Source organism: Prosopis cineraria, unplaced genomic scaffold (genome assembly GCF_029017545.1).
Source record: "Prosopis cineraria cultivar Desert tree isolate PC_DT_omini unplaced genomic scaffold, ASM2901754v1 PC7, whole genome shotgun sequence".
NCBI lineage: Eukaryota > Viridiplantae > Streptophyta > Magnoliopsida > Fabales > Fabaceae > Prosopis > Prosopis cineraria.
The window spans coordinates 14,298,563-14,308,635 of NW_026555338.1; positions in this window are offsets into that span (position 1 = coordinate 14,298,563).

The following is a 10,073-nucleotide window of genomic DNA, read 5'->3' on the forward strand; positions in this document are numbered from 1 at the left end:
AGATTTCAAGAATTTTCGTAGAGAATTAAATTAATTACCTTGCCGTGGAGAATAATAAATCCTCACAGATATCGCATTATCAATTTATATGAATTTTGTAAAAAAATAATAAAAATTTTTTATATTATTAATTAATTAAATTAATAAATTTAATTTATAATCATATTGTCTAATTAGATCTTTTGGTCATGTGAGATTTTTGAAACTCCATAGACCTTTAGAATAATATTACTATGTGAGTCAATAAGGCTTCGCAGGTATAATGATTAAAATTTCTACATTTAAAAATATGCGTTACATAATTATGCATTAAAATATATTTAAAGTGAATATTATTTAATCCTGTTATTGTGTGAGACTGTGAATCTCTGCAAATATTTAGAATAATTTGTATTGTGTAAATCAATAAGGTTTGCAGATATTGGAGTAAAACTCATATGGGTTCTAAAGGCCTAACATTAAAATTAACTCTCTTTTTATAATCCAAATTAATAATTTATTTAAGTCCCATGTGAGATTTTAAGAATTTCATAGGGACTTAAATTAATCACATCATCGTGTGGGATAATAAGTCCTCACAGATGTAGTGATTTTCAATGTTTATAATAAATAAATAATTTTTATAAATAATCATATAATACACAATTTAGAAATTAATTAACCAAATTAATATATTTAAATTGTAATCACATTTATTGATTATATTTTTAGTCACATGAGATTTTTGAATCTTCGCAGACTTCTAAGATCATTGTATTATCGTATGAGTTAAAAGACTTTGCAAATATAACAATCAAGTTTCCAAAGAAATATATAAATTATATATTAAATTAATTAAATTAAAATGTATTTAAATAAATTTAATTCTTTTATCATGTAAGATTTTGGAATCTCCGCAGATATCTAGGATAATTACATTATCGTATAAGCCAATAAGGCTTTACAGGTATGACGATTAAGATTCTTTAAAAATATGTATATACATGCTTAAATAAATTATTACTAACACTAAAAATATAGATAAATTAAGTTGTTAAACTTTTTATCGTGTGAGATTTTAAAATCTCCATAGATATTTAGAACGATTGTATTATCGTATGAGCCAATAAGGCTCTGTAGATATAGTAGTTAAATTCTCAATCATAAAATATAAAAAAAAATTTAACTCTTTTCTTATTCCAAAAATTCAAAAATTGAGAAAATAATTAAAATTTAATTACTTTTTGAAATTTAAAACACACATATCAAAATTTCAGAAATTATTTTATTTACAAAATGGTGAATTATTTCTAATTAATTTCTCTTCAAAAAAAATATTTTCACCAATAATTTTAAGCCCAACTATGTGAACTTTGATCCCCATCATAGGGTACGTAGGCCTCAGAGTAGGATTCTAAGTCAAGTCCTCCCTCATAAATAAATAAATATTTATCACTTAATTCCATCATTTTTATATTAAATACATGAATATAAAAGGGATAATTAAAATAATTTTAAAACCATATTAATATAGCACAACAACTTCAGGTAACCACCGTTCTCATGAATGGGTGTTGTAGGGTGCCTACCACCTTCCCCACACTCAATTGACTCCCAAACATATTTTTATTTTTACAGACCATCCTTATCCTTCTTTAATTGGTTTCCCAAAATTTCCTCAAAATTTTGGTGGCGACTCCTTGTTCAGCTAGTTCTCATCGTGAAGGTAGAAACCTCTGTTCGCATGCTATCCATGTCACATTTTTTGGGTGCAATAGAGAGTTAGGATCTATATATAAACAATTACAATTGCTATTTAGGACATGTTGAAATACCAAAAAAAAAAAATAATAGTGAAGGCATTGATAGAAAATAAGGGAGAGAAAAGACATTAAGCAAGTTATCACTAAATTTACATTGTATTAGCATTTATGATATGAAATTTATAAAAAGAAAATATGGTTTTAGAATTCTAAATGTAATGTCCTCACCGATATTACTAAATTGCACCATACATTACTATAGAAAGGTAATTAGAAGTTTTAAACCTCTAATTTACCATAAATCACAAATATTAAAAGGATAGAAAGCAATTCTTTATTTTTAATAGTTGGGATCCTAAAAATCTTTTAAAAACAGTTCAAATCATCCAAAAATATGTATTTATACAAAATAAAAATGTTAAGGAAAGCATAAATACCATAATAAAGACAAAATAGTCACTTTTGCCCATAATGGACCATATGATGTGGCTTACGTGCCATATGCTATAGCATATGGCATAGAGAGTCTTAATCTTGCTCTATGCTATGCACCATGGCATGTACACCATATGTCATGGCACATTTAACAATTTTTGCCATCATGAAAATTCTTCTAGGACAAACTTTCAATGCACACTATTTTCATACACAATGTTTTATTGGAGTGATTTAAGCTCCCACACAAAGTTTATTTCATAATTTAACTAATGACATATGTTTCATTTTAATTTGATATTTCTTTTGAAAATGGATACTCAAATGTGAAATGACCACTTTTGTCACTTTTCTACATCCGAGCATCCCAACTCCATAACCTTGTGTCATTAGCCACTTTTAGGGCCTTGATTATGTCTAATGTGAAATCTATCACCTGGTTTACCAATCAAATCATCAATTATACAACCATACATAATTTTGGCCAATCAAATGCCCTTTTCTACATAATAAGTTCTTTTTTCACAAAATTCACATATTCATCAATTCAAAACACACAATAATCACTTGCACTAGTATCTTAGCCCTTCTTATCACATTTCACATTATTCTACACATTTTCATATCACAAGGCTAAGATATGCATATATTCTTAAACAAATGCAACCAAAACATGGTAATACATTTCCTATAGAAACTTATATAAATAATTATTAATTACAACAACAAAATTTCATTATATAAACTCTGAAGTGGTAAAGTAGTAGTTCTATTGCTCTTGGCCTAAATATTTCCTTCTACTGCTTCTAATGTCAAAACTTCTAAGATAGTAACTATAGGGTGAGATAAAATCCAAGTAACCAAAACAAACCAAAACTACCTATTAACCAATAAAATCATAAACAAGTAAATATAACATTATTAATATTATTAACAATTCCATATTAGTATATATATATATATATCTATTTCTATAAATACCCATATTACATGCATGACCATCCTATCCAATTGAACCTCCATATCACCCCAGCGAAACCCAAAGGCTCCACTAGACCAATTTTGTGTAAATTCATCTAAGCACATCTTTAGTGGTAGAAGTACTTGGCCAAAGGTGTTCTGTCTCACTTTTAGTATATGGATTCCCCTATCACACATATGATTATGGTGTTGTTACTTCAATATAGCATCTCACAGATGTTTGATAAGACACATTATTTACACACTTTATCTATTCATTTAGGACCTATTTTACATGTTATATTCCTCACTTTAGTGCATTTATGGTTTTAATCATGATAAAATCACTATGCAGGCATTTTGGTTTAAAAATGTAATTTTTGTGAAAATTTGGGTTAATGTTGGATTAAATGTGTTTTATTCCTAGGAGAATAAATGTAAAATTAGATTTTAAAAATTTAATTTTTTTTGGGAGATATTAATTAAAAATCATAATTTAGGGTTGATGACTTTTTTGACCTAATTAGGGTTTTTGTGAATGTGTGTGTGCATGGCTTGTTTTGCACGTGTGGTAGCCCTAATTTTCACTTTTCTCCTATCTAAATAATTAACTCCATTTTTCAAGATATGAATTATTATGTTGCACACATATATTTCCCATAGTACCAGCTAGTATAATGCTATACTAATGCCCCATGGTACTAGCTTGACATATGAATTTGGTCACTCACATCTACACACACATCCACACATACCTTGGATGAACTCCCACCTCTTATGATCATGCTTTTCACTTATATTTCACTTCCCTTTTACATTCACACACCATAAACTTATTCACATAACACATAACACACACACACACACACATATATTCATTCAAGCTAGAAATCCTTAAACTTTCATTTCATAAATCAATCCATTTCATGCTAAACTTGGTTTCACAATAAACTCATGCATAAAAACCTCATAAAACAATAATACATTTACTTCTACATAGTTATATGAGCTAACAAACATAACAAACTATATGGTTATCTCAACCCTTCTATTTGATAGAAAGGTTACCTATGTTTTCCTCAACCTTACTCACTCCTTTTCGAGATCTTAACACATCGCACAAGAGAATATACACAATTGAAGCACCCAGAGTCAATTATTCTATTGACTAAAAGTGCTCATTACAACATTTAAGTGCCTAATTGCTATCATTTCCTTTATTCGCACTCATTCACACGTATTGTGACCAATTACCACTCACGACAAACATTAACTTTCTCACAATCAAATTTTCTCTCACTACTCTCTCTCTCTAAACTAGTCAAATTGAGCCTATAGCTTTAAAACTTTATCGTTCTAATTCAAACTAGTCACAAAGTACTAGTTTAGTCTCAGAGGACCTTTCTATTACTATAGTGTAAGAAATTAACTCTTTAAAACTTCCAAATTCAATTTCTCAATAGTCAAAAATAAGAGAAAATAAGCTAGAATTACAAGTTAAAGTAGTACAAGATTTACCTAGGTAAGTAACAAGTCTAAAGTGCTGTCATGACAGTAGGTGCGGACCATAGCTCATGATAGTCATGCCACAGTGCAATGCACATAGATGGATGTAGTCCCTTTGTGCCATTAGCCACAGTAGGTGAGGCCTATACCACGGTGGACGAGGCAAATTTTGGTATTTTTCCATATTTTTCTATTAGTTTTTTAATAGCTATTTTTAGTTTCCATGCTTCTTTATCTCATATAATTTATTTTAAACTATAGTTTAAGCTCAAATGACTTTTCAAAAAGGATTTTTTTAGATCCCAATATTTTAAACTATTTACTTTTAAACCCTTAGGTTGTGATGACTTAGGAATTATAATTAATCATGGTTATCATAATGGTGTGTTAAAGTATTGTTTTATTAATGTCAAGGTAGACATTATACTTGCAACCACAGTAAAATCCACAAGTTTGCTTGGGTACTTGCAAGCCATTTACAAATCTTTGATAGTACCTGTGAGTGTTTTAAACTCAAGAGAACACCTCTATTGATAGTAAGAAAATCTCTTCTTACTAAATTCACCTTCATAAAGAAATTATCTTCTCTATATAGCACAAGGGACAACAACCCTTAATTTACTTAATAGTAAGTGGATGATTTACTTAACAATAAGTGGAATGTGTTTCCTAATAAATTCTCTCCTAAAGAGACGATAGGAACGATTTAGTCATACTCAAAGAGCTCTCTCAAAAGAGTAGAAAATACAATGTAGCCCTATAAACTTAATGAGAGCTTTATAAAAAAATCTATCATAGATTTAATAAGAGAATGAACACAAATATTTTGATGCTCAGAAATATGTATCCATGAATGTTTACAAACTCAAAATGATGTTGAAGTACTCACTTGGTTTCCCACTAACTTAAATGAGGTCATATATATAGATTAAAAAAGTTTTAAACTATTAGAATGGTATTAAAGCCGTTGGTGAGATTTCAAGTATGAAACAAACCCATTCACACTTGCAATGGAACTTGGCTAAGTTCCCCTATTTACTTGTGATGTTTCAAGCATAAGATTTAAGCACTTTCAAGCTCGATTTGGATGGTATAAGTTTTAGTCTCTTCTGTGATAGATCAAGCATGAATGGATCTAGCTTTCATAAGTGAAATGGATGATAGAAGCTCCCAACTCCTTTGGATGACAATTCACACATGAATGCATCTCGCTTTCAGGCATGAAATAGATAGTAGAAACATCTAGTTTCTCTAGGTGACAAATCATGCTTAAAACACACCAAAACAATATTGATTTGGCTTTCTACGCTCTTTAAGGTTAGACTTTAACCTAACATGGACACGTGCCATTTCAAGAGTGAACCTACCTGATTTAAGCTTGAAATGCCACTTGTGCAAAGTGCAAGTTGAAACTTTATGACAATTCAAGCTTGAATGCAATAATCATTCAAGCTTGAATTAAAGCGTAGAAGTATCTTCTTCAAGATACTTTCCATACATAGATGCTAATTCTTATCAATTTAATGACATGTGATGTAATATCCTCCTCCTAATAATCCCATAATTAAATCCAAGTCCCAAGTAATTATAAAATGGGATTATAATAATCTTTAAAATGCAAAATTTTCACTGGTTAACAAAATAGGGACCCAAAGTTTATAAAACCAAAATTATTTTCAAGTCTTGTAATTAGACAAATCAAAGTTCACAATTATGCAAAAGCAAGGGATTATTGCATAAGTGAGTGCATTTATTTAAGAATTTAAAATAAAAAAAAATTTAGGCATGCATCACGGCTCGTTGAACGTACGTCGCAACATGTTCGCCTTTATGACATGTGCTGCAGCTCGTGGCACCATGCGTCGTGTTGCAATTGCATGAATTTTGACAGTGAATTCTACTGTCAATTTTGACGACATTAAGGCCAATTTTTGACCTACCCCAAATCTCTATCCGACATCCAAATGATGCAAACTAGGTATATACAGAAAGTTTTTTCTAGGCTCTAACTCATGGCATTAGTCTCAGACTCAAATTCTTCTTAAAACAAAAGTTAGACACCCTGTTCAAAACTTACACTTTTGCAACAAATTCACAATTTCAAGAGTCCAAACCAAATACCAAGGACTAATAGCCACTAACACTAACATGACCATACACAAATCATTAAGACTAACTCATACAATGCACCATAACACAAGGAATATTTCTAAATCACATTTTTACTACTCAACCCCTTATACTTAAAAACATAGAAAGGGAGAGTTTACCATAATTTTGATCAAGTTCTCCTAAATCATCACATATTCACTACCCTCACTTACATTAGTATTTTGGCCCTATCACCATAACACATAATCATCAACTCTCTCCCTAGGGTCCAAAATACAGTTTCAATTTACATTTCATCTGGTACAAGTAAGTAACAAAAGAGAAATCCTAGTTGGCAATTGAGATTGTCATACACATAAGTTTACTCAAAACAAGGAGGCCTACTACAAGGGATCGTGATCCTAAGCCTCTGGGTATTTTCCTCTGTCCGTACCTTTTGAGTTATTTCTTGTAATATTGAAGATAATAGGGTAAGTACAACTACTCAGTGACTAAGGTCCAACTAACCCATAATAATGTATGTTAATTAGTTTAAATGCAAGTGGCAGTTAACATTAATACTTTACCCCATGTGTAACAATTGAAATTGGATATTCACAATTTAGCTCATATAATAGCATTTACTTGGGAAACAATGCCTTTTTCACTTCTTATATAAAGAGAATTAGTTACACAAATCATTGACAAACAGATTGGCAGAAATTAGGACTTAACTCAAGATGTCATTATTATAGATGTAATACAAACAACAAGTGCCTTTACTCACTATATGCATAATCATACCTCCCTTATATCCTCTCTATTCCTCTGACATAAAACCTGGGCTATAACTCAATGGGATATTTTATATTCCTTGACTTCCCTAGCCTAAACACTTGTAAGGGAATTACCGAGCTAAGGCGTACCTAACTCACTTATGGATCACAATTTCCCCCATTTCTCACACCATGGTATACACCTTAGACTAGTCTCCTCATTGAACTAGTAGATAACTAGTTAGGTTTGAGTCCCTCATTAAGCTAGTAGGACAATCCCTTATTAAACTAGTAGGATAATATGGGTATAATCATTCCAGGCAAACCATCACATGGATGAGGCCTTACCACGTGGATTTTATCTTTTACTTTGCTTCCTAGGTAAACTCCTATCTCTCAAGATCATGCCAAGCACATTCATGCCATATGTAACATTCTAAGTTTCCTCATTAGTAATTATCAATGTTTTCAAGGAGTAATTTGGTTAATTTAGATAAATTGTTATTTAGTAAGGTTTATGGAGGCTAATATGATTTTTAGATCCTTAGACAGCCTTAAAAGAGGGCTAGGTTGAGGTTCAAGCAGGCCATGGCATGGAAGGAAGTTTAAAATTTTATGAGGCTTTCTGTACCATACACCACAGCGGGTAAGTCGGTGCGCCACGACACACGGGCAAAATCTACACTTATCAAACACGAATAACAGATCGAAAACAAAAGAGATAAAGAGAGAAAATGAGAGAGCAACAGAGGAGAGCTTTTGGTCTACTAGGGCATAATCTCTAGGCTACTTTGAGGGCATTTGGAGCTTGATTCACCATTGGGTAAGTTGTACATTCCCTCTTCTCCCTCTTTTATGTGAAAACCTAAACATTTGGGGTAATGGGAGCTTTGATTTTGGTTCCCTTAGGTTTAAACTGACCCCATTGGTTTATTTAAGATCTTGAAGAGTTAAATCAAGCTTCTAACCTTAAGTTTATGAGTTTTATGGTGATTGAGAATTTTTGGTAAGGGTTTGGACGAACCCTAAGTATAAATTGAGGATTTTGAGATAATTTGGAACATTGATTAGCGATTTGGGTGTGTTGGAACGTGTAATATGATGATTAGAGTGTGTAGGAATAGTTAATATTGTTAGAGAAGGAATTTTAAGTATTTTAAGCACCTAGACCTAGTGAATTCAGAGTTATTCAGAGTGATAATTGACGATTGTCACTTATTGGTATAGATTAAGCATTACTCGAGCTATATTGTGTGTATAGAATGTGTAGAGCTAACATTGAGCCATGGTAACCCTTTTTGTGTGACAAAAAGGTTGAGGTAACTATATAGTTTATTGTGTTTATTAACTATTGTAACAATGTAGAAGTAATTCTAAATGACTAAGTTGTGGTTTTAAAGAGTTTTGTGCATAATTTGATATTGTAAATGATTTTAGCATGAAAAAGTGTTTTGTAAATGGTTATTGTTTTTAATTGAAATATATATATACTATGTATATAAGTGTGAAATGGAAATACGATGAAAAATAGTGAAAAATTATGAAAGAGCATGATCATAGGGGGTGGGAGTTCACTCGAGATATGTAGAAATGTGTGTGTGGAGATTTGTGAGTGAAAAATCTATATGGTCAGGCTGACACCATGGGACATTCAATGCAGCATTATATGGGACTATTATCATGGGACATCCAGGCAGTTCGGCAAATGGTCGGGCTGAAACCATGGGACATTTAGTGTAGCATTATATGGGACTATTATCATGGGACATTCGGGCAGTCTGGCAACTCCCTAGTACCTGTTAGGGTACAGTTAGGAGTCAACGATGCCTCTATCACAAGTGTGTGAAGAGGGAAAAACTATAGTCCGTAGGCGAGTTAGATTACCTTTGGCTGGGTATTTCTACCATCGAAAGTGTGCTCGAGTCAACAAGTGGTTGAACCAGAAGAGCCTATGGTTTCATGTTGGGGAGCATTGAAGGTTTGGTGGTTTGATGATTATGCTAGTGTAAAACTATGTGTTTTGTTGAGAAGATATACATATATCTCATAATTTTTGGTATGCTAGATGATACTATGGTTTTGATACTTTTTCATGGTTATTTGTGGTAATAAACATTTAATGAGATATATTGGTTACTGAGATGTTTATCTCACCTTATGGTTATATTTTACAAGTGAAGGCTCTGGTAGGGGCAAGGGGAAGGAAGGGGCATTTGAAGAGTGAAGAGCATCATAGTATAGCTCTTCCCTTTTCTCTTTTTGTGTGTTGTAACGAATATTATTGATAATTATTGCCAACTTAAGAACATGACAGTATTTGGATATCACTTGTATGAAATTGTGATAAGTGTGTATATCTTGGTCCAAGAATGATAATACGGATTAATTGTGTGCTTGGCCAAGTTGCTTACAAGTGATTTATATATATATATATATATATATTAAGTGTTTTGAGTGTCAAAATGACCAATTGATTGATGTGTTGGACTTTGTCCACCCCATTGTGTTTTTGTCTAATGGGGGTTTGGTGGTCATTTTGAGCGTGATTGCTTAATTGTTTGAT